This window comes from Mobula birostris, chromosome 8 (genome assembly GCF_030028105.1).
Source record: "Mobula birostris isolate sMobBir1 chromosome 8, sMobBir1.hap1, whole genome shotgun sequence".
Classification (NCBI taxonomy): Eukaryota; Metazoa; Chordata; class Chondrichthyes; order Myliobatiformes; family Myliobatidae; genus Mobula; species Mobula birostris.
The window spans coordinates 71,547,123-71,574,805 of NC_092377.1; the positions used below are offsets into that span (position 1 = coordinate 71,547,123).

The 27,683-nt window shown below is 40.5% G+C and overlaps 1 long non-coding RNA gene across 1 annotated transcript in view; it reads right to left on the reverse strand.

The window, feature by feature from the left end:
- Window positions 1-27,465, reverse strand: part of LOC140202211 (uncharacterized) — a 47,606-nt gene extending 20,141 nt beyond the window's left edge. The window contains exon 1 of the long non-coding RNA XR_011887037.1: window positions 27,369-27,465. This is a non-coding gene — a long non-coding RNA (uncharacterized lncRNA). The remainder of the gene's footprint in view (window positions 1-27,368) is intronic.
- Window positions 27,466-27,683: the final 218 nt, after the last annotated feature.

The following is a 27,683-nucleotide window of genomic DNA, read 5'->3' on the forward strand; positions in this document are numbered from 1 at the left end:
AGGAATTTGATGGCAGTTTGCTGAAAAGGGGGTGTATATAAAGACATTACTCTGGTGATTTCGTTTCTCTGCTAAATCTGATTTTGTTTTTTGGTTAGAAAACTGATATATCTATGTAGAAGCTTTAGGGCAAGTCTTTTTATTCAGAGAGTGCAGTTCACATTTCAGCATCAGAAAGAAGATGTGGTTTTAATATAGAATTTTTCATGGACTTGCATTATCACAGAATATTTTATATCCGGTAAAGTTCATATCTGTTTTAAGACAGGACATGAATTAGTCAATTTGTATGTCGCAAGTTTCCACAATAAAGACCATCTGTTTTAGTGTTGTTGACTTTTGGATAAGTAGTGGACAGAGGACCAGGGATTACTTCAGCTCGTTCTCATAAAATCCCCACCATAATGTGTAGAGATGGCCTTCATATGACAGTAAGTCTGATGCAGTAGCACAGCTTCAGTACGTAACTGACACATAAAAAAGATTGTTTTTTTTAATGTCTGTTTAGAGACCATTAAGTGCAGAAAATACTTGTTAATTACAAAAGGCACAAGTGAAGAACAAGCTTTGGAAGGAAACCTTCCATCACATGCCTGCTCTTCAGTCGTGGATTGTAAAGAGAGCCCAAGGCAATGATCATTCATCTCCTGGTTAAGCATTAGAAACTTTCACTGAAAATGAGCCTTTATCGTGTCTTATATTTGCAGTAGAATGTTGCAGCACGGACATCAGGTGACAGAAAATCACAATTGATGGAAGTGGTATCTTTAGTACCTCCTACAAGTACTTTCACTCAGAAAGATGGAGCTAAGAGTGCCAATTATAAGACCATAGACATGGATGCAGAATTATGACACTTGGCCCATTGGGTCTGCTCCACCATTCCATAATGGCTGATTATCCCTCTCAACACATTCTTCTGCCTTCTCCCTGTAACTTTTGATACCCTTACTAACCAAGAACCTATCAACCTCTGCTTTAAATATCACCAATGACTTGGCCTCCACAGCTGTCTGTGGCAACGAATTCCACGGATTCACTACCCGCTGGCTAAAGAAAATGCTTGGCATCTCTATTCTAAAGATACTTCCTTCAATTTTGAGGCAGTGCCCTCTGGTGCTGGAGTCCACCACTATAGAAAACATCCTCTCCACATCCACTCTATCTAGGCCTTTCAATATTTAATTGATTTCAGTGAGGTCCCCGCTCATTCATCTAAACTCCAGTGAGTACAGCTCCAGAGCTCCTGATACATTGACCCTTTCATTCACAGGATCATTCTCGTGAATGTCCTCTGGACCCTCTCTCCAATGCAAGCACATCCTTTCTCAGATAAGGGGCCTCAAACTGCTCACGATACTCCAAGTGCAGTCTGATGAATGGTTTATAAAGCATTACCTCCATGCTTTTACATTCCAATCCTCTCAAAATGAATGCTAACATTGCATTTGACTTCCTTACCACCGACTCAGGCTGCAAGTTAACCTTTAGGATACCCTGTATGAGCATTCCCAAGTCTCTTTGCACTTTTGATTTTGAAATTTGCTCCCCATTTAGAAAATAGTCTGTGCTTTTATTCCTCCTACCAAAGTACATGACCATAAATGTTATTGTGGACAACTAAGCGCAAAATACACAGCAATATTCTTCAGATACATAAAGTGTAAAAGTGAGGTGAAAGAGGATTACCAAACCACTGGAAAATGATGCTGAAAGAGGTGGCTGAAGAGATTGTGGTGGCATTACTAATGATCTTTGAAGAATCACCAGATTCTGGAATGGTTCTAGAACACAGGAAAATTGCAAATGTCACTCCATTCTTCAAGAAGGGGGAGAGTCAGAAGAAAGGAAATTATAGGACAGTTAGTCTGACCTCAGTGGTTGGAAAGCTGTTGGAGTCAATTGTTAAAGATATGGTTTCAGGGTGCTTGGAGGCATATAATAAAATAGCCTGTAGTCAGCAGGGTTTCCATGCTGATAAGGGAAAATCTTGCCTGATAAGTCTACGGGAGTTATTTGAAGAAATAACAAAGAGAATAGACAAGGGAGAGTTGGATGATGTTGGGTACTTTGATTTTCAGAAGGCCTTTGATAAGATGCCACACATGAGGCTGCTTTACAAGTTCATGGTATTACAGGAAAGACACTAACATGGATAAAGTAATGGCTGACTGGCAGGAGGCAAAATGTGAAAAAAAGGGACCCTTTTCTGGTTGGCTGCTGGTGACTAGTGGTTTTCCATAGGAGACTGTGTTTGGACCGCTTCTTCTTATGTTATATGTCAATGACTTGGTTGCTGGAATTGATGGTTTTGTTGAAAAGTTTGCAGATGATATGAAGATAGATTTGAGAATGGGCAAAGGTTGTGTCAGTGCTAAGGAATGCAAGTGCGATGTTAGCATCCATTTCAAGAGAACTAGAATATAAAAGCAGGGATATAATGTTGAAGCTTTATAAAGCACTGGTGAGGCCTCACTTGGAGTATCGTGAGCAGTTTTGGGCCCCGTATCTTAGAAAGGATGTGCTGACATTGGAAAGGGTTCAAAGGAGGTTCACAAAAATGATTCCAGTATTTAAAGGCTTGACATTTGATGAGCATCTGGTGGCTCTGGGCAAGTACTCACTGGAATTCAGAAGAATGACGGGTGACGTTATTGAAACCTATCAAGTGGTGAAAGGCCTTGATAAAGTGGATGTGGAGAGGATGTTTCCTATTGTGGGGGAGTCTAAGACCAGAGGGCACAGGCTCAGAATAGAGGGGCGTCCTTTTAGAATGGAGATGAGGAGGAATTTCTTTAGCCAGAGAGTGGTGAATCTGTGGAATTTGTTGCCACAGTCGGCTGTGGAGGCCAAGTCTTTATGTATATTTAAGACAGAGGTTGATAGATTCTTGATTGGTCAGGGCATGAAGGTATAGGGAGACTGGGGCTAGAGGGAAAATGGATCAGCCATGATGAAATAGCAGAGCAGACTTGATGGGCCAAATGGCCTCACTCTGCTCCTAGATCTAATGAACTTATTATGGTCTTGTATCCGTCTGGAGCTATAATATTTCAAGTTCGCAACATCTATATTATTTTGTCCCCTTTGAAAAGGAAAACAAAACCCTTGGAACTGTTTAACCATTTACTGACATTATATTATACAGTTAGTTATATACTTACCAATATATGCATACACTGTTATAAATTGGACAACTTCTCTTCTATGCAACCCTTCATTATAGGCTTTATTTACTATCTCTGCATGGCCAACATCACATGTTAGAGATTGTTGATATAGATCAGTTCTTTGCGTAGGCCATATGTACTTTTTTCTGATATTTTGTTTGGTGATTGTTCATTGAGATGATTATCCCCATAACTTTGAACACTGTCTCATGTACCATGCATCAACCACTTTCTTGCTGTCATTACAGAAGAATTTAAACAAGTATTTAATAACAATGGCACATTATAAATTACATTTGCCGTGGACTAGTGAATAGATTGGACCAATTGATAATGACCTCTGCTTGGACTACATTTTAACACTTTTCGTTTTGTAGAGTTATAAGCATGAAAACTGGCCCCTCAGCCCTCTTGGTATATGCTGACCATCCCATTCACCCAACTACATTAATACTATTTCATTCTCCCTACATTCACATCAATGCATGCGCTGTCTGTACAAAATAGGGCAAAATATAGTGGTCAATTAACGTGGATGGCAAGGCACCTGGTGAAATCCTTATAGTCAAAGGAAGAACATGCTTCCTCTGCATAGACAACAAGAATGGGCTTGAGACCGGGCGATTGAAATTCTAAGGCAGTTATGCCACTGTGCAAAATTGTTTACATTCTTCCATGGCCTTGTATCCTGACACCTCCTTCACCTTCAGCTTCTAAACCATATTTCTCCCCTTTTCCTTTTTCATCTTCATTTCCAGGTTCATATCTTGGGCACCATCTTGTCGTAGCATGTTGCTTGCTGTACTCAAAGCAATATACACAGTCACTGGAAAACTAAAATAAAAATAGAGAATACAGCAAAGGAGATAGCATCTGGGGTGAGAGCAACAAAATTTCATGTTAGTGATCCCTCATAAGATATCAGGAAATTTAGATTTAAAGAATAAGGAAAATTGGAAACTATTAATTCTACCAAACTTTAATTTGTTTAGGTGACAACAGATGAATTCTGAAAGAAGAATTTGCTAATATTCTTGTTAAAATAAACTTTCTGATGATTAACAATTTAAAATATTAATGTTGGAAATTAAATAAACTGAAACTGAAGAATGCATGTAGATTAAGCCAACATTCTCTGCTTAAATATACAAACATAATTTGACTAACTGCCTTGCCTAATGCCCTTGTGGTTTCCCTTAATCTGATTCACTACAGGCCATGAAAATACCCTGAAATGAAAGCTGAAAATATCAAAATCATTCAGCAGCTTGGGCTACAACTATAGAGAGATAAATGATTAATTAATTCAGATTGGTGAGGTATCTCTGAACTAGAAGAACATAAGGACATGGAAATTGACATTAAAAGAGCATTGCATTGGAGACTATGTCATTTCTGTGTGGGTCCTCCTTGATTTATTAACTTGCTGAAGGCATTATACAATGAGATCCAATCCTTTACAGGTGAAAATGTAGGCAAAGTGTTTACTTCCATGAGTTTTACCTTTGCTGATCTAGCAGAGGAAATGATGTAGGATCATGTTTGGAGGAGAAACAGCCCAAGAGTGTGAGAATTTGAGACACGAAAGAAAGGTTTGACATCATGAGACCATAGACATAGAAGCAGAATTAAGCCATCTGGCCCATCGAGTCTGCTCTGCTATTCAATCATGGCTGATCCTTTTTTTTAAATCTCCTCCTCAACCTCAGTTCCCGGCCTTCTCTCCGTAACCTTTGATGCCATGTCCGAACAAGAACCATCACATGTGGACGATGGTCATATATACCAGTGGCTGCTTTGGGTTGAAATCAAGCATATGATCTGCCGGAGTTCCTTGGTGGAGGTGGAACACAATATTGAGCTGTGGTCAAGAGGTTGTTTGCAGGTTTTGGTATTGTGATCTGTAGCCTTTACACCATCAGTGATTGATGGGGACAATAAGGAGAGGTGAGAACTACTGAGAAGAAGATCCAGTGCCTTGGTCTCCACGACAATGGACCAGGTGAAGCTGTCTCCTTTTAATAATGCTTATGTTGATCTCAGCTTTCCATTTAAGGTTTGATTTGAACCAAATATGTGTGAGAACCTGGAACAGATTTTCTAAAATGTGTAAACAATGAACGATTTGCCTAAATGTATTAGGTAATCAGGTTTTAGATTAATTGTTTTTCACAGTGTAAAAAGCATTGTGCTGTGTGAAAGAATTTCTGCTCTGAGCAACAAGGATAGGATATACAAATTGTAACAATGAAGCCAGTTTAGGATAAACAGGGCAACAGGCAATTAAACTGATCTTGGCCTCTCCACTGCATCCAAGTTGCCATATGTTTGTCTGACAAACAACATTCTTAGCTGAAGTTTTTTTCAGTTATTTGAAAATACACCCTCCGCTTTCAGACTATCACAAGCCCCAGTCTAGAAATTCATTTGTTCAAGACCCAAAGTATCTAAATATTTCTGAGTGAACTGATGCCAGTTGTTAGTTAGAAATTCAGTTTTGGTGCAAAAACCTTGCATGTAAGATGCCATCTTCCCTCTATGTGAGTATATGAATGTATTGCACAGCACAGTCATGCTCCTTAGCAATGTAATAGCTCCACATGCAGTCTGGGACATTTCAGCTTGCATTAAAGTTATAACATGCAAATAGTGTGCAATCTTGCAAATACACCACCATCTCTGGAGCTGAATCTGCTGTGTCTCAATTTATTCAGAATAAATTACAGGTTGCACAGATACACCTCAGTTAGTCCCAGAACATGTTACAGCCAAGACAGTAACTTCTGGAAAGAATATTGACTAATTTTGAAGTACAGCCCTTGGATCTTTGGCATCCACCTGAACAGACAATGGAGTCATCTTAAAGAATGTGCAGAACCCAACATGGCTCATGTATTTAAGTGGGCATTAAACCTACAGTTTTCTGACTTAAAACTGAGTGTGCTACATCACAGAGGCACAACAATCCTTAGCATCTTTGGTTACAAAAGCTACCATCAGCCAAATTCTTGAGGTCTTTACACACAAGAAGTGTGGGAGCCAAACTACGCACAGCAACCTTCCAGAAACAGTAATGTGATATTGATAAACTCTTTCTCTTAAGTCATATATAGCATGTAAACAAGCCATTCAGCCCAACAAAACTTACCCTTGACATCTCCTCTGTACCTACTTCCAAGCACCTTGAAACTGTGCCCTCTCATGTTAGCCATTTCATCCCTGGGAAAAAGCCTCTGACTATCCACCTGATCAATGCCTCTCATCATCTTATACACCTCTGTCAGGTCACCTCTGATCCTCCGACGCTCCAAGGAGAAAAGGCCAAGTTCACTCAACCTTTTCTCACAAGGCATGCTCCCCAATCCAGGCAACATCCTTGTAAATTTCCTCTGCACCCTTTCTATAGTTTCCACATCCTTCCTGTAGTGAGGTGACCAGAACTGAGTGCAGTACTCCAAGTGGGGTCTGACCAGGGTCCTCTATAGCTGTAACATTATCTCCCGGCTCTTGAACTCAATCCCACAGTTGATAAAGGCCAATGCTCTGTATGCTTTCTTCATCACAGAGCCAACCTGCACAGCAGTTTTGAGTGTCCTATGAACTTGGACCCCAGGATCCCTCAGATCCTCCACACTACCAAGAGTCTTACCATTAATACTATATTCTGCCATCATATTTGACCTACCAACATGAACCACCTCACACTTATCTGGGTTGAACTCCATCTGCCACTTCTCAGCCTAGTTTTGCATCCTATCAGTGTCCTGAATAAGGGAATAACATCTACAACCCCCCAATCCTCCGGAACCTCTCCCATCCCCATTGATGATGCAAAGATCATTGCCAGAGGCTCAGCAATCTCCTCCCTTGCCTCCCACAGTAGTTTGGGGTACATCTCATCTGGTCCCAGAGACTTATCCAACTTGATGCTTTCCAAAACCTCCAGCAGATCCTCTTTCTTAATGTCTATATGCTCAAGCTTTTCAATATGCTGGAAGTCATCCCTACAATCACCATCCTTCCTATGAAATGGCAAACCAAATTGTACACAATATTCCAGGTACAGTCTCACCCACAGTTTTCACATCCTGCTTCATAATGTCTCAACTCTTCTCTCAATGTCCCATCCAGTGAAGGCTTCCTCACCACCCTGTTTACCTGTCTCAACACTTTCAAGGAATTATGTACTTGTACTCCTACATCTGCCTGATTCATAACACTCTCCAGCCTTGGTTAAACTTCCCAAAATGCATCACTTTGCATTAGTCAAAGTTAAATTCCATCTACCATTCCTTGGCCTACTTTCCAAATTGATCTAGATTCTAGAGTAGTCTTGAAGGATCTTCACTATCCATCACACCACCTATTTTGGTGCAATCCACAACCTTCCAAATCTTGCCACTTACATTCTCATTTGAATTATCAATATACACTTGGTGGCCACTTTATTTGGTACACCTGCTTGTTAATGCAAATATCTACTTGGCCAATCATGTGGCAGCAACTCAATACATAAAAGCATGCCGGCATGGTCAGTTGTTCAGACCAAACATCAGAATGGGAAGAAGTGTGACCTAAGTGACTTTAACCATGGAATGATTGTTGGTGCCAGATGGGGTGATTTGAGTATCTCTGAAACTGCGGATCGTTTCATGTACAACATACTCTAGAGTTCACAAAGAATAGTGCAAAAAAGCAAAAAGCATCCAGTGAGCAGCAGTTTTGTGAGCAAAGATGCCTTATTAATGAGAGAGGTTAGAGGAGAATGGCCAGACTGGTTCAAGCTGACAGGAAGGTGACAGTAACTCAAATAAACAAACGTTACAACAGTGGTGTGCAGAAAAGCATCTCTGAACACACAATATGTTGAACCTTGAAGCGGATGGGCTACAGCCACAGAAGACCTAGAACATAGACTCAGTGGCCACTTTATTGGGTACAGGAATTACCTAATAAAGTGGGCACTGAGTGTATATGGCAAGCAAGTAAAACCAGCAGCACACCACTTGTCACAGGCCACCAATCTGAAAAGTTACCCTCCTTCCAGCCGCCAACACTTTTTCCTTTCTTACCACAAGGCCAACTTTGTATCCAACTATCCAACTCACCTGGATCCCATGTGATCTACCTTTCTGGACCAGCCTACCATGTGGAACCTTGTCAAAAGCCTTGATAAAGTCCATGTACACTTGCCTCTACCGATCCTGCTTGTCATCACTTCAAAGAACTCAATCAGATTTATGAGAAATGATTTTCCACACAATGGCATCCAAGATAGTACGATATGGAGAGTTGATTAAAGCTCAGTATTCAACAATATAGTGTTCTTAGTACTAGTCAACCCCTCAATACTAATCAACAAACTTGAAGACATGGGTGGCTGGAACTGGATCCTTGACTTCCTTACTAGGAGACCACAGTGCAGATTGGTAATAACATCTCCTCCTCAATAACAATTAAAACAGGCTCTCCTGGGGAAAAATGTAATGTTCTACAACATTAAAATCACCAGAATATAAATAATTGTTGTCCACTATTAGCAGTGCAAGGATTACCACTGACAATTAATGCAGGCACACCTCAAGGTTGAATGCTTAATTCACTGCTCTACTTTCATTACTCTCATCACTGTGTGGCTAAGTACTGCTCAAATGCCATTTATAAATCTTCAGATGATAATTCTGTTTGTAAAAGGGGAAGCTGGGAGAGCATGCACCAGTCCTCATTGAGGGATCAATGATGCAAAAGGTGAGCGTGTTAAGTTCCTGGGTGTCAACATCCCTGAGGATCTGTCCATGACCCAACACTAATGCAATCAGAAAGGCGGCATGCCAGCAACCCTACTTCATTCAGAGTTTGGCTTGTCAACAAGGACCCTTGAAAATTTCTACAGATATACCGTGGAGAGCATTCTGACTGGTTGTAGCACCACCTGGTATGGAACTTCCAAAGGACAAGATCAAAAGAAGTTGCCAAGGGTTGTACTCTCAACCAGCTTCATTGTGGGCACAACCCTCCCCACCGTCAAGGACATCTTGAAAAGGTGGTTCCACAAGAAGTCAGCATCCATCATTAAGAACCCTCACCATCCAGGACATGTCCACTTTTCTTGTTACTATCATCAGGAAGGAGTTACTGGAGCCTGGAGACCCATCAATTCAGGAACAGCTTCTTGCCTTCTGCCAACAGATTTTGGAACAGTCCATGAACACAATCTTGTAGAGGGTAACGATCTGTCATAAAGGGTAAAGGGTACTATCCCTCATATCCTGTGGTACAGCTCCTTCCTGCTGGCACAAGCAGAGGACTTCATGCAGCAGTCTTGTTATTCCTTTTTATATTAATATCCTGTAGAAATTTTTAGCAACAAATTTCACAATATGTGCCAAAGGTAATCATAAAGCTGACTGATTTTCCTGATTCTGAAATAAATTATTAAGATTACAAAGAAGATTTTATATTTTAACACTTTTGCAGGAATTAACTCAAGATTAATACTCTCCCCATTCTGAAATCAAAATTATCACCCTTGATATCATTAGAATTAAAAGGTGATACCTGTACTGGTATCAGTGCCAGACTTCGGGATGAAAGGTCCCGAGTTTGAATCCAGCTGGCTCCCCTGCACGCTTTCCATCCACGCTAGGTTATGAGCTGGTGATCTCTTTGGAAACTCACCTGGCAGAAGGCAATGGCAAACCACTGCTGTAGCTTGCCTGGTACGTGGTTCCCCACTACGTCAGAGAGGCATGGAGGGAAATCATCCGCTAACCGGAGAAACTCCGGATGCAACATACCTTTCCTTTACCTGTACATAACTACCGAGAAGCTTTTGCATCCTGTCACTAAGAAGATAGTTTAACTCAGCTAATAATCAATTCAAACATCAGCACTTAGCTCATTCGAACTTCATGAAACAGTAAATTAAAAACTTGTTTCTTATATTCAACTCATAGCATATACAAAACAGGAACAGGTCCTTCAGCCCATGATGTCGTACCTAACTAATTAAACCAGGAAATTAATCACCTAACTAAACTAATCCTGTCTGTTTACACAATGTCCATATCCCTCCATTGTCTATGCATTCATATGTCTAAGAGCCTCTTAAATATGTCATTCATATTTGCCTCCTCTACCAAGCTTGTTGGCAAATTCCAAGCACCTATCAGTCTCTGTGTCAAAATTAAAAACTTGCCCTGTACAAGTCCTTTGAACTTGCCCTATCTCACCTTACGTGTATGAACTCTAGTAATAGACATTTTGATCTGGGAAAAATATTCTGGCTGTCTCTTTCTATGCCTCTCCCAATGTTATATACTTTGATCAAACTCCTTTTCTCCAAAGAAATCAACCCAAGTTTGTGAAGCTTCTCCTTGTAGCATATTCACGCCAATCCAGGCAGCATCCTGGTAAATCTCTACCCTCCCCAAAGCCTCCACGTCCTTCTGGATGACCAGAACTGAACGTGGCGCTCCAGGTGCATCTAAATCCAAGGTGCATTGTAACTACCTAATCCTTGAACTCATTGCCGCAACTAATAAAAGCATGCATGCCATCAATCCATCCTGTCAATCTGAGCAGCCACTCTTGGGGACCTATGGACTTGGGCTGTTAGAGCCCTCTGTATATCAACACTGTCAAGGTTCTTGCCGTTAACTGGGCACTGTCCCTTTATTTTTGACACATGTCCATTTTTCTGCCTATATCTCCAACTTCTCTACATCCTGCTGTATCCTTTGACAATCCACAAAGCACTATCCACCAATCCTTCTATTGCATGTGAACTTCCATCCATCTACGTTTTCATCCAAGCTATATTATATATACGTCCCACATATACATATACTGTATATAACATGAGGGATCTTGTCAAACACCTACTTAAAATCCATGTCTCTACCTTCATTGATCACTTTTGTCATCTCCTCAAAAAACTCAATCAAGTCTGTAAGACATGACATCTCCTTCCCAAAACTATGCTGACTGCCCCTAATTAGCCGATGATTTTCCAAATGTTCATAAATCCTATCCCTAAGAGTCCTCTCCAATAGCTTTCCTACCCACTGTTCTATATTTGGTGAATATTACATGCCAACATCTGCTAACCATCTGTTAGCATTCTGGTATTCATCCGTGCAATGAGGATTATGTCACATATAAAATGGTGCATTTAAATTTATTTGCCGAATTCTGGCTGAATTACTACATTGGATTTAACAAATTAGATGAAATTGAAGAATGGCAAAGGTTTTAAAACTTGCTCTCGGATCACGTGGCATCAAAGCATACATGTAAGTTCAATTTTCAGTGTCATTGTCTGTGATTCTGTCTCCCCTGGATCTACATTGAGTTTTTGCACAGATCCCCAAATTTGCTTTTTACTGGCCTTTATTGCCTATTCAGTATCATTTGTCTTGTGGACATTTGTCTGCCCACATTGCCGGGCTTCGAGTTCTCTGCATCTCTGCTGACATCCCCTTAAGTGGGTAGAAAAAGTTAGAGTCATACAACATTACAGCACAGAAACAGGCCCTTTGGCCCATCTAGCCTGAAAAGTAGTTAAACTTAAATTGCTGGAATATTGGATGTAAAGGAAATTCTTCTACACAATACACACAACAAAAGTGTATGTGCATCATTACCTGTTTCTCTAAGGATTCCTTTCTGATGCAAGAATTTCATATGCATTCATGCTCTTTATCCAGGACACCCAAAATAAGTGGTGATGGTGTAAGACCCAATTTTAATTTCAGATGAGAATTCCACTACACTGATATTAATAAGGCTGACAAATTTCATTCACAGCCTTTGCTAGTACTGTAGGCCAAAGTAAATTATATACAAAGGACTATTTCTCCTGCATCTCAGACAAATTCTTTCACAGGTCTCGATAATCATTAAACAGTAAAGCTTAGAATCAGTTTGGAAAAAAACATAGACTACTCTAAGGTACAAGTGGGGCCAGTTTCAATGGGATGAAAACATAGCTGAACTGGGTAAATTGGAATTAAGACTTGGCAAGCAAAGCTGTAATAGAACAATGGGAGGCCTTTGACGTGAAGATGTTTCAGCTGTGTATAGTCTAGGGGCCGTTCCCACGTGGGAGAAAAGTAGAGAAATTGAAACCAGAGCTCCCTGGGTGACCAAAGAGATACAGAGGAAAATAGGTTAGAAAAGGAGTGTTTATGACAGATGCTAGATTGTGAATGGAAGTGAGAACCAGGCTGATGATGCTGAGTTCAGAGAGGATGTGAAGAAGGAAGCAAAAGGAGGGAACCTGAGAAATGATTGGCAGTACACATGAAACATAAAGATTCTGAAAGGATAAAAGCAGCAAATGTGTTGCTAGAAGAGAGGTGTGGCTGACCAGAGACACAGATCATGGCTGTGGCACTAAATGAGTACTTCTCAGCAGTCTTCACACAGTTAGATGTTGCTAGGGCTTTGACAATGGAAGATGAGATTCTGGTTGAGCCAACAAATCAAGTTCACCATGGCCACAAATGATTTCCACAGGGCGCCCTTCAATAATCAGAAGCCAGAGCTGACAGCAGAAATCGTTCAAGAATAGAGGTTGTTCCACATTCACCAGTCACAAATAAATATAACACAGGAAAAAAGACATCTGACAGAAAGTGGTGGCATCAGAAACCTTCTCCATCCAGAATTCACAGGGAGCAACTTCCTGCAGGAAAAATATCTGTGCAGGCTCCTCTCCACAGCACAGTCGTTGTACAATGTAGCAATACAAGAGACTTTTGGCGCAGGGATAGGCATCTGATTGGATCGTACAGCATCATGACTGCTTGTGACTTGCTGATTTCCTCCGGCACATTGTGTCCTGCTCCTTAATTACCTTTGCCCATCTGAAAATCTCATACAAATTCATAGGCAGCATTCCTGCACTACTCTCAAATTTTATTTTGGGCTCCTAGCAGACCATTTCTGCATGTGTACCACTTTGGACCCATACAATACAGCAGTGGACAGCAAGGAACATGTGTTCCTTCGGTGATATTCCTGAATTCCTGGCAATTTCCTGCTTCCCTGTGAGGACTCTGCCACCAATCTCTTCCACCCACCTCATGCATTCTCCTACATGTATTCCCTGGCAAAATTTTTTGCATTTTACTTTACTTTTTTGTCGCCAAACAATTGATACCAGAGCGTACAATCATCACAGTGATATTTGATTCTGTGCTTCGCGCTCCCTGGATTACAAATCGATAGTAAGTATTAAAAATTTAAATTATAAATCATAACCTTTAAGTTCGAGGCCAGAAATTCACCTAATAATGTTGTTCCTGATACTGAGAGTTGCCACACAATGCTGCTGTCTACAAACAGGTACCAAAAATATTGGTAGTTTTCTTTTAAAGACCTGTTCAATACTGAATTAAAGAGGTTTCTCATGTAATTTTTAAAGCAGATGATCAGTGCAGACAAATTTCTAGGCTGCTATGTGGCTAAATGGGTATTTATGTTCAATTACTGCCAGGCTCATAACACTAAATTTTCACATTTGCTACTAACAAATTTTATTCTGGCCCTAATTTAGGCCATACAATGAGAACTCAAATGACATATTTAAATCTAGGTCTACCATCCTAACAAATTGGGTTACTTGGTGTTGCAAATCAATGACTCTTTCATCCCCCTGGCAATAAAGGACGTACAAGGCTGACTAACCAAAGGCTCTGCTCTTACAAATTTCACCAATGCTGAATTGTATTTTCTCGAGGAGTAACTTAGAAACCAGCTTAATGCATTTCCAGATAGCAAAACTAAAAATTCCTGCTCCTGAGAGGGGTGTTTAAAAGGCTCAATTGTTGGCAGTGAATAAAACCAACATTAGAAAATATATTTGGAAAGCAAAGAAACATTGAATGTCTGATGAAGTTTGCTATACAAGGTCAATTATGGCTCTTGAAGGTACAGACAAAGTTCTCCGGAAAAATGTTTCTGCAGACTCAAAACAAGTTCTCAATCTGTAACTATGCTCTAAAGTTATTTAAATGGGTAACATTTGCATGAAGTATTTACACTCAGATTTCCTGGAAAATTATTGATGACATTTAATTGAAGTTATCTCCAGCACAGGGAGGTAAGGTAAGCTGCTGTTCCACTGACAGGCATGTCTACATTCCTTGGAAGCCACCCAACTTTAACCCGTACATAGACTAGGCAGAATCATTGAAAACTGCAAATGCTGAGTGAGTTGTTCAATCATTTTGTGTACGTCTCTTCTTGAAAAGAAATACCTTATACAGCTCCACGTACCAGACTTCCACCACAAAATCTGAAAATTAGTCCCCTTCAGGGATGTCTCACTTGCCTGCTGGAAATTTTTTTGACATTTCCAACAGCCTCAAAGAAGAACTCCACAGTAGCATAGCGATCGGTGCGACACTATTGCAGCTCAGGGCATGGTGGATTTTGGAGTTCAATTCCGGCACTTCTGTAAGGAGGTTGTACATTCTCCCCGTGACCGTGTGGATTTCCTCTGGGTATTCCAGTTTCCTCCCACATCAAAGACGTGTGGATTAGTAGGTTAATTAGTTAGCAATTAACCTGCTAACTAATTGGACAGGACTGACTCGAATAGCCAGAAGAATCTGTTACAGTGCTGTATTTCCGAAAATTTTCTTGTTGTGTTCCAATGCTTTTCTTAGAAAAGATAAAAATTTATTTACAAACACTTAAGTCAGTTTCTTTGATACCAAGGTGATTACAATGTCAGAAATTGCGTTGTTTTTCTGTGGAATGTTATATTGTTCAGTATGAGATTTACTCAGGTAGTTGTGTCTCATTGTTCTTCTTAAGAGCACTCCACTGAAAGTCAAAACATGCTTTTGTGCAGATCATGCAACGTGGAACATCATTTGCATTGTATTGACGCATGCGGAGAATTCAGGAAATGGCGAAGATTATCTCCGACTTATGTCTATGGAATTTTTCACCAGATATTAATCCAGTATATTTATCTTTATGCTGGATTAGAAGATTGCCAAAAGATACAGTGGGATATAGTTCAGTTGGAGATATGGGAGGAGAAATGGCAGATGAAATTTAATCGGAACAAGTGTGAAGTGTTGCGCTTTGGGAGATCGGACGTAAAGGGAAGGTACATAGTTAATGGCAGAACCCTTACAGCATTGACGTATAGTGGGATCTTGAGGTCCATGTCCATAGCTCCCTGAAAGTGGCTGCACGAGTCGATTGAACGGCAAGTAAGGCACGTAGCATATTTGCCTTTATTATTCAATGCAAGGAGTTGAGAAGTCAGGAGTTATATGTAACTTTACCTAAAGTATTGCATTTACTTCTGGTTGCCCAATTTTAGGAAATTCCTACAAAAAGTAATGGATAAAAAGTAGTGGCTCCTTGTTGGGTGCGATCTTCCATTGACTCTGTTATGGTTCTTCAATTTACTGAGTATGCCCGCAAGAACACAAAGCTCAGGATTGTATATGTTGACACATATGTACTAGGGTAACACATTTACTTTGAACTTTTGAACTTCAAATGTTAAACTTTAAGGGATATGGATGCATTGAAGAGGAAGCACAAGACAATTACCTGGATGCTGTCAGGATTAGAGCAGGTACCATAAAGAGAGGGTGGACTAATGACGATTGTTTTCTTTGGAGCAGTGGAGGCTGGGAGAAGACCTGATAGAAACTTATTACATTACAAGAGGAATAGATACAGTAGACTGCTGGTATCTTTAACACCATGGTTGAAATGGTTAACACTAGAGGGCATGTATTTAAAATGTCATGGAGAAACCATTCAAAAAATATGCCAGGCAATATTTCTTTCTGAAACACCGAATGATGGGCACCTGGAATGAGTTGTGGTGGAGGCAGATATGACAGAGGCATTTAAGAGGCTCTTAGACAGATACATCACCATGCAGAGAATGGATCATGTGCAATGTTATTTAATTAGTTTTGCACAACATCACAGGCTAACGGGTCTGTTCCTGTGCTGTATGGCTCTATATTCTATGTTTTAATATCTGATTAAGAATATGATTTCATTAGCCAGTTGTACAGAGACTGATGAATGTGATGGCATTTTAAACAGAGATATCAAGCAAGACAGGAAGTGCCTCAAATTTGGCAGGTTAAGTAAGGTTAGAGAACTCTGCTAACTAGCAGTGTCAGAGCAAGAAGAACTTCAGAGATTCTTCTAACCTGATCCAACATCTTGACATATGAGTCTAGCATGATGCACAAGCCTCTTCAGATCCCTTGCTAACTTTGGATAATTCAATAGAAGAAGAATGGAGATGTGTGCCCATTGAATTTGAGAGCTTTGTAAAAGGTTACAATTCAATGTTACATTCAATATCAGAATAACCGATGGAAGGTGCTGAGGTTTAAGAATTTGTTGACCTTAATTGCCTTTATTTGGGAATGACACACTTACCATAAGTATAAAAGGCAGAGAAATATTTCAGTGGAGGGTAGCAGTATGTCTCTGTTACGATTTTGTACATTGCTGTACTTAAAGACTTATATGTCAAGGCTGAGTAACCCTCAGATGTTTTAAGCTCAAACCTTTGAGCCTAATTGATTATGGAGCCCTGGACTTGCTTCAGCTTGGTACAAGTTGAAAGCTAATTGAAACTAAAAGTTAATTTTTAAGAATCATGGATTTGAAATTCTATCACACTTAACATACACCTCTTCTATTTTAGTCAAGTAATTAAAGTCCATTTAAAGTAAATAGGCTCAGCCTTTGCAGATGTGATCTGTGGAAGTGCCAGCCATTTTGTGGTTTAATTATGAAAGCAGTTCCAAAGACAATTCAAGATTGCAGCTCAGTGGATTTGGCAGGATAATCCCATCCATATTCCTGATGGCAGCCCCAGTTCATGGGATCTGTGCCAAGGGCAAGATCAATATATTCTTCACCACCATGTGACACAAAAAATATCACCTGCCATCCAAGCATTTCCACTGGAATCTATAATAACAGCAGTAATGGTCATTTATGTAAAACAATTATTATTAAGTTAAAGAGCATGACAGTAATAATTACTGCTTATGATTCATCACTCAGGCTGGAAAAAAAAAGTTCTGATGAAAGGTCACTGACCGAAAATATTAAATCTGCTTTTCTTTCCACAGCTGCTGTCTGACTTGCTGAGTATTTCAAACACTTTCAGTCTTTATATAAGAGATATGACATTTACAGTATTATAGTTTTGTAAGGGGCACATGACACATTAGCTGAGGCAGAGGTGGGTCTTAAGACTAAACTGGAGGAAAGAGACAGACAGGCGTGAAAGGATCCAAGAGTTTATGCCAATGAGCTGAAGCACAGCTAGGGATGCATGAAAGGCAGGAACATGGGAAGCTTTTATGTCTGAATTTATAGAAATATGGAGGTTGCAAGGTCAAGAAAAGATTGGGAAACAAGGATGAGAATTTTACACTCTGCAAGCTAAAAAATTTGACTTCAAATCCATGTGGAGCTACTTAAAAAGAGCTGTAGAAGCAAGATAAGGAGCTTTTAACTCACAGACCAGCACCACTTCTGAGGAGGGAAAGGAGCTGTTTAAAAAAACCGAGCTATAGAAGAGCGGCCATTGTGAGAATAGCTCTCTTGAAATACTATACTTGAGCTATAAGTGCTGAGGCTTTGAGGGATGGTTTGGAGAGGAATTGTAGCCATGTTAAGGTAAAGCAAGACCCTTTAATTTCCTCTATTCTAAATGATGGCAGTTAGGACACGTGCATTGGCTCCTGTGGAATGTAGGAGATTAGGGACACATCCAATGGCCCTGGTGACCATCAGTGGGGAGTATGCCCCACTGCTGCTCCTGACTGACTGCACAGAGTGGCTGAAGGTGAGGAACGTCACAGACAGAAGCTTTAGTAAGTTGGTCACTGTAAAGGCCCAGGCAACAGGCAGTTGGGTGGCCACCAGAAAAGGCGGAAAGGGTAGACAGAGTCAGGGATTCCCCTTTGATCATCCCCCTCAGTAATATGTGTGTCATTTTTGATAGTTTTGGGAATTGCTTTTCAGCGAAGAGCAGCAGCAGCCAAGTCTGTGGCACACATCTGGCTGTAATGGACACCAGCGGAGGGTAGAGTCTGGGAGAACTACAGTAACAGGAAACTTCATAGTTTAGAGGACAGACAGGAGAGTCCCTGGCTGTGAACAAGGTTCCAGGATAGGATGTAGCTTTCCCTGGTTACAAGGTCAAGGAGGTCTCCCAGCAGTGATGGAACATTCTCAAGCGGGTAGCAAGCAGCCACAGACCATGTACACACTGAGACTAACAACATATGTAGAAAAAGAGATGAGGCCCGGCAAAATGAATATAGGGAGTTAAACAGCAGGTAAAAAAGTTGAATTCTGGAGTTGTAATCTCTAGATGATTGGATTATTCCCTGCGCTATGCGCTGGGAATAGAAGGACAGGACAAGTGAATGAAGAGTTGGTACAGGCTGGACGGCTTCACCTCCTTGGGCCATTTAACTTTCTCCTGGAGCAGAGGTGACTTGGACAAGAGGAATGGGTTATATCTGAACCGGAGGTGTCTGGTATCCTAGTGGTGAAATTTGCTTGTGCTACTCAGGATAGTTTACACTACTGCTAATGGACCCATCTCCCTGCTAAACCAGCTTATCAGTTGAGAAAGAAGAAACAAATATTGAGGTTAAAGGGAGCATATCCATTAGGCAGACCAGGAAGTGACTAAGGTCTTTTGGATTGAATTGTATTGACTTTAATGCAGGAAGCCTGATAAGTAAAGCAGATGAACTCCAGAAAGGGAAGGTGATGTTAGAGTTATTATGGGATCAAGGCTGAAGCAAAGCTGGAAGCTCATAGTTCGTGGTGCATAGGCGGAGGTAGGAAGAATGGATGAGAGCTGCATTATTGATATGACAAATCATCGCAGCAGTACTTGGAAAGGATAGGTCAGGGGAAACACCTAGTGAGGCCCATTTGGGTTGAAACTAGAAATAAAAAAGAAGTAATTACTTTGATGAAATTGAATTCAGGCAACCCCTCTCCTCTACCATTCTCCAATAGACAATGGGTATTAAAGGAGCAAATATGTAGGGAATAAGTAGAGCAACAAGTGGCTTTACATTCCCTTAAACTGACTGAGTGCTAAGGAGCAGGAAAATTTTCTCATGCATTATGTAGGTGGCCCAATTATGAAAAAGATTACACTCAAACTCCTATTAGGAAATGAGGCAGTTCAGTTGGCTGATGTGTCAATAGGAGTACTTTGGAACCAGTGAGCATAATTCTATTGTTTTCATGATAGTTATGGAAAAAATAGAGATTGGTGTAATTAGGCATCTCAGCTGGCATGGTTGATTTGTGACAAAGGGCCCATTTCCATGCTGTGTAAAATTCTATGAACATACAAACTTAGAGTCATCTAATACTTATCCAGCATGGCAACAGATCTGCAACTTTATCATTGTCTCCCTTGCTCATCACTGAACAAATATTCATTTACATCCAGAGTCCACTGCGACCATCTTTACATGTTTTATTTCAGATAAACAGTGTGATGTCCATCAAAGTAGTTTGCAATTTAAAGTGTGCTGTTTTAGAATCACTGTGGTGCTTGTAGTAACATTCAATCCTACCCACAGTTTGTTCTTCCAGTTGCTGTGTGACTGTAATAATGAACAACCCCATTCTAAAATACCTTGAGACGTTCTAGGTTTGAGAGGAAGGTACAACAGCTGAACACATTCACACAATCATCACTAAGAGATTATATCTCTGAATTTCATCAATTTCCTGCACTCACAGACTCATAAGCCGCAAACCTGCTTCACGTGGAAAGGACGATTACAGATGGATCTTCCATACTGGAGACTGGGAGGAAGATGATTGTAGCGTAAACCCCAGGATATTTCGTTTTATATGATGTTTTAAAATGCCTTCTATTCTGCAAAGCAACAGTTCATGGATGATTAACTAATGAACAAAATGGTGGAATTTATATTCAAATTTGAAGACAGCCAACATTAGAACCATTTTAATCAATTAAATGTACATATTCTCTCGTTTCGTAAATGACAGCACCAGAGGAAAGTCAAATTAAAAATGGAATTAACAGAAAGGCAGCTTTGAGTTTCCTTCAGTTTATAAGTTTTTCAATATTTATACTTGAATATGGAAATATATCCAAGCTTCCTTCACTCAGAACCCAGAAGTGGAAAATCCAAATGTTGAAAGAACCAAATTGGGCGTTTATTTCCCTGTTTCTGGAATATGCTACAAAGGAATAGTGTTGAGTGTTTAAGTCACAAACTATACAGGGTTACATTTAACATGGTACCTGGATTTTCATAGGCTAGTCCATTTATTTCCCATAATGATCTTAATAGTTATCCAACGGTACTCTATTCAATTACTATTCATTTAAGCAGGTATTCCTTCAAGAATCCCACTTCGCAATAAATGTCTTCACCACCTTCTTTCAAATCTCTCTCCCACTTCCCTCCCTCCTTTCTTCAACCTGGTACCACTGCTTCATCTTCAATGCACAATAAACATCTCATATTCTTCCTTCCTGGTTAATACACTCTCCTTTCCTTGTCTTTCGTGGCTGATACTTCTCCCAAATCCTGCTTTTGTTCATAGTAATATAAGAAAGAAGAACCAGGAAGACCCCACAACCCTTTGAGTCTGCTGTGCTGCTTAATAAGATCATTGCTATATCAATATCATCTATATCAATTTTACTTCTCTTACCACATTCAGTGTCAAAATTCCAGTGTCCAAATATCAATGTTGTCACATCCAGTGAAGTGAATGCTTTACAATGAAATTGACTCATACTCATTTAATCTTCATGAAATGTAATTCCATATTGCCACAGTCATCTCTCTTCAACAGATGTTGGTAATCTTTCATCTCTCTCCAGCCTGGATACTCTCCTTTTATGTCATTTCCATTTCCATTTTCATCACTAATTCCCTGCTTTTTCTGAGTGCTGCCTCACGAGAGATCAGAATTCTGCATAAGTATAAATTCCCATGGCAGGGGTCCCAGCCCATATAGTGCAGAAGTGGAGATCAGTTCCCTCAAAGTACAAACTTCTGGATACTAACTAGGATGCGTCAAAAAGATCCCATTTTCCACAAAGCTAATAGTTGCCATGTATGCTGTTTGAATTGTTTTTGAGTTTGATATTGACCTCAATGGAAAACTTTACTCTGTTATATGTAATAGTGTTGAATACCCAATCCTTATAAATGTGTTTAGGAGTTTGACAAGTAGATTTTGGATTTATTCCAAAGGGGTCATTTTCTTGCAGTGCTCACTGTGCAAGCTTGTGTATTTTATTAAATGTAAATTGGACATGTGCTGGCAAGTGTGAGCACTGCATCTGCCCAGGGAAAGACTTTCTCAGTTGCTGCATCCATTCAGTTCAATGCAGAATATGCTGTTTAAGATTCCCACACTAGGAAGAATATTTGGGATTAAAAAAACTGAATCATAACTACAACTGCAGTAATTAAAGGTTGAGGCTCTAATGGCAATAAAGTCCACTTCCAGAGAACCCGAATTAAGATCTGATGTTCTAACCCTAGATTTCCCAGTCAATGGGGTTGGAAGTTTATAGTGCTGGAGATTGCTATTGACAGGGAAATTTGCCATCTTTTAATCTCCTCCCAAATTGGCCAGAGCTTTTAAACATGTTTTCTCATGTTTGCCAGAATATTATCTTCCCTTAAAAAGTGGAGTAGATATCTTGAGAAACACAATATATGCAAATTGTGTGAGATAGTCAGCATGAAGTATTCACCTGCACTTTACAGTTTGTATTTCTTAAGTAAGAGTACAAATATGGAAATTTTGTTGTCACCGTAGCCTCACTTTTCCTTTCCTTGGATTTTGTTGGAAGTCAGAATAGGAATCAGGTTTATTTTCCGTTTTATATGACATGCAATTTGTTATTTTGCAGCAGCCGTAAAATGCAAAGCCATAAAGTAACCATAAATTATGGAAAAAAAGTGCAACAAAAATAGTGAGATCGTGTTCACGGATGAATCAGAAATCTGATGCCGGAGAGGAAGAAGCTGTTTCTGAATCACTTCCTTGGGAGTCTGTGGAGATTTGGCTTGTCATCAAAAACCTTAAACTTCTATAGATGTGTGGTGGAAAGTGTATTGACTGGCTGTACTGTGGCCAGGTATGGGAATACCAATGCCTCTGAGTGGAAAGTCCTACAAAAGCTATTGGATTCAGCCCTGTACATCATAAGTAAAGCCCTCCCAACTATTGAGCACATCTACGTGAAACATTGTCATAGAAAAACAACATCCATCATCAAAGATCCTCACCACCCAGGCCACGCTCTTTTCTTGCTGTTGCCATCAAGTAGAAGGTACAAGTACCTCAGGACTTGCACCACCAGGTTCAAGAACAATTACTATCCCTTAACCATGAGACTCTCAAACAAAAGAGGATAATTACACTCATTCTATTTCTGGTGTCTCCACAACTAATAGTTACACTTTAAGGACCCTTTATCTTGTTATTTCATGCACACGTTATTTATTGCTATTTATTTACATTTGCATTTTCACAGTTTGTTGTTCATTGATCCTGTTTACAGTTACTATTCTATAGATTTGCTGAGTATACCCAGTGGAAAAAGAATCACAGGGTTGTATGTGGTGACATGTATGTACTCTGATAATAAATTTTACTTTGAACTTTGAGGACTTCAACCTCTGTACCTGCTCCCTGAAGGGAATAACAATAAGAGAGCATGCCCTGAATGGTGATGGTCCTTAATGATGGATACTGCCTCTCTGAGGCATTACCTCTTGAAGGTGTCTTCACTAGTGCAGAGGATCCTCTTGAAGGTATCCTCAATGGCTCAGAGGGTTGTGTCTACAATGAAACTAGCTGGGTCTACAATCCTCTGCAGCTTCTTATGACTCCGTGCATTGGAACCTGCATTCCAGGCTGTGATGCAGCTTGACAGAAAACCCCATTCTTTGAAGAAGGAGGACATCTCTGATGGCCTGGAAAGGAAAGCCGCATCCTGGGATCAGATGCAGCAGAGGTGAATAAACTAAGAATAGCATTTTTTTTTTACAGGAGATAGGGTGACAAGAGGTATAGTCAAGATAAGGCAACACACAGAAAATGCTGGAGGAACCCATCAGTCCAGGCAGCATCTATGGACAAGAGTAAATAGTCGATGTTTCGGACCAAGACCCTTCATGAGTCCTATGAAGGGTCTTGACTCGAAATGTCACAGTTTACTCTTTTCCATAGTTACCTGGCTTGCTGAATTCCTCCAGCATTTTGTGTGTGTAGCTTGGATTTTTGGCATCTGCAGATTTTCTCTTGTTTGTCAAAGTAATCCTGGAAATCGGTAGGTTTATAAAAGATGTCAGTCAACAGTTTGTCTCCAGCGATAGAGACAGTAAGATTGAGAAAGTGGAGGGAGGTGTCTGAAATGGAAAAAGTCAATTTAAGGATAGGGTGGAAGTTAGAGGCAAGAAGAGGAAGAAGTTGACAAGCTCAGAAATGGTGCACGAAGTAGCATCAATACATTCGTCAACGTACCAGAGGAAGAGTTGGGAGCACTGGCCAAATAAGCAATGTGCAAAAGACCACAAACTGTGCAAATACAATAATAATAATAATAATAATAAAATAAGCAATAAACATAAGAACATGAGATGGAGTGTCCTTAAAAGTCCATCCATAGCTTTTGGAAACAGCTCAGTGTTGGGATGAGTGAATTTATCCCCTCTGGTTCAAGAGCCTGATGGTTGAGAAATAATAACTGTTAACATCATGGTGTGAGTCCTGAGACTCTTGTACCTCCTTCCTGATGGCAGCAGCAAGAAGAGAGCGTGGCCTGGAGGTTGACGGTCCTTGAGGATGGACGCTGCTTTCTTGCAAAAACACTTCATGTGCTCAGTGGTGGGTAGGCTTTATCCATGGTGGAATGAGCTGTATCCACTACTTTTTATTGGCTTTTCTGTTTAAGGGTACTGGTGTTTCCACACCAGGCAGTGATCCAACCAGTCAATATACACCCCACCAAACATCTATTGAAGTTTGTGAAAGTTGTAGGTGACATGCCAAATCTATGCAAACATCTGAGAAAGTAGAGGTACTGCTGTGCTTTCTTTCTGATTGCACTTACATGCTGATCCCAGGACAGATTCTCTGAAATGATAGGCCCTAGAAATTTTAAGTTGCTGTCCCTCTCCACCTCCAATCCTCTGATGAGGACTGGCTCATGGATCTCTGATTTCCTTCTCCTGAAATCAAAAATCTGCTTCTTGGTCTTTCTGACATTGAGTGAGAGGTTGTTGTTGTGGCACCACTCAGCCAGATTTTCAATCTCCCTTGTATTGCTGATTGTCACCACCTTTGAAATGGCCAATGACAGTGATGTCATCAGCATACTTAAACATTGGAACTGTGCTTACCCTCACAGTAATAAATATAAAGCAAGTAATGAAACGGGCTAAGCACACGGTCTTGTGGTGCACCTGTGATAATGATGATTGTGGAGGAGAAGTTGTGCCAAGCTGAACTGACTGGGGTCTGCAAATGAAGAAATTGAGTATCCAGTTCCACAAAAAGTTATTGAGGCCTAGGACTTGGAGTTCACTGGTTCATTTTCAGGGAATGATAGAGCTGAATGCTAATCTGTAGTCAATGAAAAATATCTTGATGCATGCATCTTCACTGTCCAGATATTCCAGGGTTTAGTAAAGAGCCAATGAAATGGCATCTACTGTTGACCTGTTGTGTTGGTAGGCAAACTGAAGCGGATCCAAGTCACTTCTCAGGCAAGTGTTGATATGGTTCATCACCAAGCTCTCAAAACACTTCGGCACATTAGATGTAAGTGCTACTGGACAGTAGTCACTGAGACATGTTATCACGTTCTTCTTAGGCACTGGTACAATTAAAGCCTGCTAGAAGCAGGTGGGTACCTCAGACTGCTGAAGCAAGAGTTTAAAGATTTCAGTGAACACTCCATCCAGTTGATCAGGATAGGTATTTAACACATGGCCAGGTACTCTGTCTGGGCCATATAGTTTCTATGGGTTCACTCTCCTAGAGGATGCTGTTGCATTGGCATCAGAGACTGAAATCACAGGGTCATCGGGAGCTGTCGGAATTTGTGGAGATTCCGCCATGTTCTTCTGGTTAAAACAAGAATAAAAGGCATTGAGCTCATCTAGGAACAAAATTTTGTTATCACCTATGTCGCTTGGTTTTACTTTGTAGGAGGTGATAACCACAGCTGTTCAACATCCTTCATTAATTCAAGTTTGGCTTGCAAATGCCACCACATGTGAGATAGCTTTCCAGAGGTTGTACTTGGACCTCTTGTATTTCACTTGGTTGCCAGACCATTAATATGGCCCTGGTTCCTCCAGGGCTACTGGTTGGGAAAAACTCTGAATGATTTTGTTTATTTCTGTTTTTATAATGTCTGTGATAACCATGGCGTATTCTTCAGGTTCTCTACTGAGTCATTGAATACAACCTAGTCCAACCCACTCAAGGTAATCTTGTACCTGCTCCTCTGCCTCCCTCAACTGCCTCTGTTGTTCTTCCTTCTGGAGTCTTGCTCTCTAGCCTCTGCCTGTATACTGGTAGCAGGAGGACAGCCAGGTGATAAGATTTCTCAAAATGCAGTCTTGGGATGGATTGGTAGGCATTCTGAATAGTATTAGAAGAGTAGTCGAATATGCTGGGACTCCTTGTGCTGCAGTTGAAATGTTGATAATAACTGGGCATTGATTTCTTCAAACAAGCCTGACTGAAGTCCCCAACAATGATTTGAAAGGCATTGCTATAGGCTGCTTCTTGTTTGCACATTACAGTACTCAATGCCTCGAGTACCTGCTTTACAATGGCCTTTGGCAGTATGTGCATAAACTGCAATCAGGATCATGGAGGTGAACTCTCTTGGTGAGTAGAATGGTCGGCACTTAATCATTAAATGTTCCGGGTTGGGGATACAAGTGTGTGACAAGACCACTGCATCCGAACACCACAAGGAATTTATCATAAAACACAAACCCCCACCTTTTGCCTTCTCCAAATCAGCAGTCCAATCCATCTGGAATAATGAGAAGCCCTTGGGTGTTATCATCATATCTGTTATGTCTAAGCTCAGCCATGTCTCCGTGAAACATAAAAAGCAGCAATCCCTCATTTCCCTCCAATACAGTAATCTTGCCCTTCGGTCCTCAGTTTTGTTCTCCAATGACTGTACATTTGCCAACAAGACACTGGGTAGAGGAAGTTACATACCCCAACACTTTAGTTTGGCTTGGAGGCCACCACACCTCCTTTTCTTCCGGCTATGATGATGTACTTTTGTCCACTTAAATGTGCTGTACCTACATTTCTTACCACTGCTAATATTAGACAGCAACAATTTATCTGGTGAATTTAATGTTGCAAAATATCACAAGATTCTGCCCTGGAGCAATCATCAAACAAAATTTGACACCAAGCCTCACACAATATATCAAGACATCTGAAAGAACTCTTGGTAAAATCTTGTAAATTTTTGAGGAGATAAAGACATAAAAACAAAATAGTTTTGGGAGAGAATTCCAGAACTAACGTCTTCAGTAATAAATTGCTTACCACAATCAAGAGATATACAGGTGAACAAACTGGGGGACCACAGGGAATTTGGCGGGTTCCGGGCAGCTGACAAAGAAAGGCAGAGTTGAAAGCTCCTGGAACAACACTTGTTGGCTCTTACTGTTGCTCAAGTAATTTCTGCCTAAAACAGGAGGGTATGGAACTGAGGGGGGTGTATCTAGGACTCCAAGTAGCACTGTTGAGCTCTCTGGAGACGTCGTGGGCTTATCAACGAATCGTCAAAGAAGGAGGGTGCCCACCTGATGACCCCGATGACGTACCTACCCTCCCTCCTTGTCACCACTCCAAACCCACTGCCAACATCGAGAGTGCCAACTTACCATAGGGATTGAAACATCAAGTCCTAGTAGCTCTACTTACCCACAACATGTATGCACCAAAAATCAGATCCATCACTGTTTAAACACAATAAATACTTTTCTTAAAGCATAGGCAAATTCTTTGTCCCTCGGATTGAGGAATTTGACAATATTTTCCTTGTAAATTTTCCACTGAGGAGACAAATCACTTTGTCAACATGTTGCTACATACCTCTGTAACTGACTGTTTTTTTTTGGCCTCTTGAACTACATTGAGAACCAGTTGGTAATGTTTTCAGCTGTTGGGCGAGGAGAAAATGTGTCCACATATCGGAGCATTGCAAGTGCTGGCAAGTACCGATGTTGCAATGTACTGGTGAGTCACTGCACTGGAAGCTAAAATGAGCTGTGCATCCAAGGCAGAAATTATAAACACCAAATGGCCTGGACTGAGAAAACACAAAATCAAAATAAAGCTTTCTGCATGCTTGGAAATAAAAGAAGTCAATCACAATGTTGTTATAAATTTTCATTGCATAACTAACTC